The sequence below is a fragment of the Gavialis gangeticus genome, unplaced genomic scaffold (genome assembly GCF_001723915.1).
Source record: "Gavialis gangeticus isolate Ggan-Ray unplaced genomic scaffold, GavGan_comp1, whole genome shotgun sequence".
NCBI lineage: Eukaryota > Metazoa > Chordata > Crocodylia > Gavialidae > Gavialis > Gavialis gangeticus.
This window is the reverse complement of record NW_017729024.1, coordinates 36,400,751-36,405,439: the sequence shown is the minus strand read 5'-3', so window position 1 is coordinate 36,405,439 and position 4,689 is coordinate 36,400,751.

The window sequence follows — 4,689 nt, the reverse complement described above, 5'->3', positions numbered from 1 at the left end:
TATATAGCCCCTGTGACCTCATTCACCTGGGCCAGCGGAGGTCAGCCCCAGTTGGCTGTCAGCCAACCAATCTGAAATGCATCACCTGTTACTGGGCAGATTCCATCTCCCCAGGTAGATACCCCTCACCCAGGTACCAGTCACGTAAGCAGAGGGAGCAGGTTTCCCCCCTCCCTCAGGAATGCAGCCAGCTCAAGTTCCCTAAAGAGACAGGCTGAGGGTGTGGTCCCCTGTGTGCTGGGCCCATCCAAACTGAATGGTCACAGCACAGAGATTTAAATCACAGTGTCACAGGGCAGAGATTTTTTGGGGAGAAACCAAGGTGGCTTTCTGCCACACTTGCCACATCTTGTTGGTGATTATTATGAATAGGGAGGCTGCCCTCGAGTTTATGTTGGGCATGGTCCTGATGGACCCCACTGAATCCTGTGAGTTCTCAGACCCCTTTTGGGTCCCACTCCAAAAATGGATGCCTCTCGGGACACCCCCAGCCTTATGGCTAGATGCGTGGCTTCAAACCATCCCTTTACCATGCCCCAAGCCTTGAAAATTGCATTCACTCATTGTCCCTCCAAGGCCTTAATTTAGCCTGGCCTTTGGTCATCAATGGACGCTCTGTGCAGAGCCCGGCACTCAGAGGCAGGGCTGCAGACAGCCTGGCACTGAGAGAGAGAAGAGGGCCTCCTCCTTTCCCAATAGCCTCAGCCCGATCCTCCATAGTTATAAGACAGCAACCAAAATATGAGCCTCTGGGCTATAACATAACACAAAAAGTTCAGGGTGTACTCTGCCCCTTTAAAAGAGTCAAACTTCTTCCCTGGCACTAAGTGCCTAATAGACAAGGGTACCTGGTGAGCTCCTGGACCCCATTAGCCCTAAATGTCATATACCAAGCAGCTGCAGCGTCTCAGGGCAATTCCTGCCTAGAGGCTCCTTTTCCTTTGGCTGCTGGCAGGGAACTGCCTCTCTAGCCCCAGCCCTGGGGTTTATATGCGCCCAGGGCCCTGCCTCTTCTGGTCAGCTGACCGGCTGCAGGGGCAGGCTAATTCCCTCCTTAGGCCTGCTGCCACAGTAACCTGCACCTGAGGGGTTCCTGCCTGACTGCTAGGGCTCTCTCCCTATGCCATTTCAGCCCTTAAAGGAGCAGGCACCTTAGTGTCCTGTGACAGGGTGTTGTGTCCATCACCCACCCACAACATTCCTCCAGATTCCACTGGAGAGTTCTTCCCTATTGACATGCCCCCAGTTTCCAATACTATTCACCCCTCCAGGTTTATTTTTTCCACAGCTTCATTAATTCCTCATCCATTGCAGAAGCATTATCCTTCAGCACAGATTCGAGGACTGTGAGCACTGCATATGCCTCCTTTGTGGCATACATGCACACTCAGACTCTGGCTACTCATTTTCTTCCAACTCTTCATTTTCTTCTGCTTCTTTCTCCATGGGGGCATCTTGGCCTGCTATTTGGCCACTTCCTTCTGCAAAAGTTGACACCTTATCATCAACATTGACAAATTCTTGGGAATTGGTGGGGCAATTCATTTCTCCCTGAAGCTCAGCCTAGTCAGGATGATCTTGCTCAAACTCAGTTTCTTGAGCACCCTTGGTGCCAAAGCCATGCTTCACAAAGCAATTTGTGATGACATTGCACTGGATAAAGTTCCACCCTATGATGACATTTGTAATAGTGTTGAGAACTTTCCATCTTTGCTGATCTGTTGCATTCCTGGAAACCTGCTAGTCATTTCTGGTATACCATCTTCATGCGGTGTGTTATTTCCTGATCTAGTGGCAGCATGTAGCTTATGGCACTTGCTGGCAGAGCATACATGCAAATGCTTCAGGTCTAATCCTTCCCAATTGTGGACCACATAATTATCAATCAGTAGAAGCACATTTCAACTTTGGCATGTCATTCTCCTTTCAAATTGGAGCAGCCACTCTCAAAGCAACTTACCTGTGACCCATGCATTTTCCTTTGTCCTGTACTGGCATGGCAGATGTTTCACCCCCTTCCCATGCTGAGGGTTTTCAAACTTCCCCACAACTAGAGGCTGTAGATTCTCACTACCACTGGCATTGCAACAGAATAGTACAGCGAGCCTTCCTTTGCTTATCTTCCCACCGTGACACATTTCTCCTTGCCTTACATTTAAAACACATGCTTTAACTAACAGATTATAGTGATCCCTTTTAATTACTAGGTTATCAGTGAGAGTCCAATTCAGAGGAGAATCTCAACCTTACATAATGGAAGTAACCTATCAGGGGCAACTCGTCTTTATTTTATTCACAGCTTGTGAAGAACGGTGTGACAGTTAGACTTTTTTTTTTTTTTTTATTGATGGTAGGTTTATAACACACATGACTGCAGATAAAAGATTGGCAAGATGCATATGAACTGTAGATGATACTTACAATCCAGAAGGCAAATCCCTACAATTTAAAACATTGTGAGAGCGTAACAATTGTAGCTTAAAAAACAAGATGTCTTTTGAGAAGGATTTAACTCATGATTTCTGAATGGAGTTAGCAATATTGAAGATCAGGGCCTGGTTTGCTTTTTTTCCTTGCTCAGAACCTAATTTAGAATAAATTGGATTGTGGTGTTAAGTAGCAGCCCTGGTTCTTAATTACTTGTTTGCTTTGATGGTCAAACAAGAGACTGTACAGCAAGAGAACTTTTCCTAACATATTCTGTTGTCCTTTTGCATACACAACAATTCACAATGGCTTTAGATGGCATCAGAAATAATTTACACATCATACTTTAAATATTAATTAAAAAATTAACTCAATCAATTGAAAAATAATTCTGCAGCAACAAAAAAATCAACACATTTCATCTGCGACACCATTTCTTACAAACAGAAAATCTAAACCAGTTTAAACCACACAGAGGATCCTCTGCAAGATGTCTTCTTACTAAGGGATTGTAAGTAGGATAGTAAGTGGAAGAGTAATAGAAATGTTAGATTTCCCAATTGATTCTGCTGAAATTTTACTTACCAAAGCTGCTGACTTCATTATCACAACAAAGAAGGGACTTATTGAATCCATCTCTCTCCTTTGCTTCTTTGCGGCCTGGATTAGGCTACCCACTGCCTGTCTCTGGCATTCATTAAGCTACACATCCCTGTATTCACATTTTTTTCACTAAGGTCTAGAGAGCACTTGGGTAAAACTGAGGTGCTTTCAGTAACAATCAGTGGGAGGCTGACTGCTGCCTACTTGCCAAAAAAAAAAAAGCAGAAAAAGCGGAGATGAGTCGGAGATAATCAATGAGATCAGTTATCCCCACACATATGTTCACTATGTGCAAATGAACAAGTTATCTAGCCTGTCCACAGAATAAAATCAATATCTATAAAAACAAGTGGCTCAAAAGAACCATCCATAGGTTGCCTGTGACCATATAGAAAGTGTCATTTAGGAACATCTCCTGCCCCAGCTGTTTTGAGTATGAGAAACTTCATCCCCATGGTACCCTACTACTCACCTGCCTAGCACTCAACTCATCCTACAGTTGGACTCATTTCTCTACAAGTCTCCAATACTTCTGGTGACCATCTCCACATGTGAAGGAAGTAGAAATGATGCCAAAGAGACACTTTCTTAATGGAAAGTATGGGAGGTGGTTTATGAATTCACTGCATCCCAGGGCCTGATGGTACTCAACAGATATATGGAGCCAGGGATGTCATCATGACAGCAATCAGTACTCCATGTTTGGGTAAAAAGAGAGAATAGGAATATGGGGACAACTCTCCAATTTCTGTACACAGGAGTCCAGCCCTGAGAAGCTAAAGCCACTTCACTAAACAGAAAAACAGAATTTCCAAAAAAGGTCACCAGACATGTCCTGGAATATCTTTCCAGACTATCACATACAGAGATAGAATAACTGTTGAAAAGCCACACAGAAGAACAAGTATGACATAACCTACAACAAACAAAGCAGCTCTTGCCTTAAAAGCAAATACATGTAAAAGTAGTCATTCTTTTACAAAGCTTAGGCATAATGGCTGCTTATACATGTGCATGGAGATTGGGGTGAGGGGGTGTTTTAATTATAGTGATTCCCAAAAAGCCAGTGTAATGAAAATGCCTCATTATCCTGTGTATTAAGCCCCCACTGGTTTAAACATGGCTGCAGGGTGCTTTATCTAAACCTCATTTGACAAATTTTAGATAAAGTGCTCCAGTGATCATTTTTAAGCCTGTGGGGGCTTATACACTTGACAGTGAGGCCACACTGGAGCATTCTAATTAGAATGTGGATTAATCAAGTCTGCTCAGACATGTTCTAATTAGAACACAAACCAGCGCGTGTATAGGCAGCACATAAGATTGATCACCAAACATATGAATAGCGGGGCTTGTCTAAGCCATAACACACCATGTCAGTTGGCTGTCTCTTCTTCTCTCACACAAATAAAACATTGAACAAAACAGGTAATATTTCTTTTACCAGATGAGACAAAGATGAGAAAAAGGCAAATTCTGCAGAATATTCATTCAGCTAAACAAACCATGCCATTACTATATCTTCCTGTTAGAAGAAAGGAGATTATAAATGTAGTCTATCACATATGAGGCAAGGACTTTTGTGTGTGATATCTTTTGTTGGACCAACTGTGTAACTAGGAAGGACATAGACAAGCTCTCAGGTACCACTGTATGCTT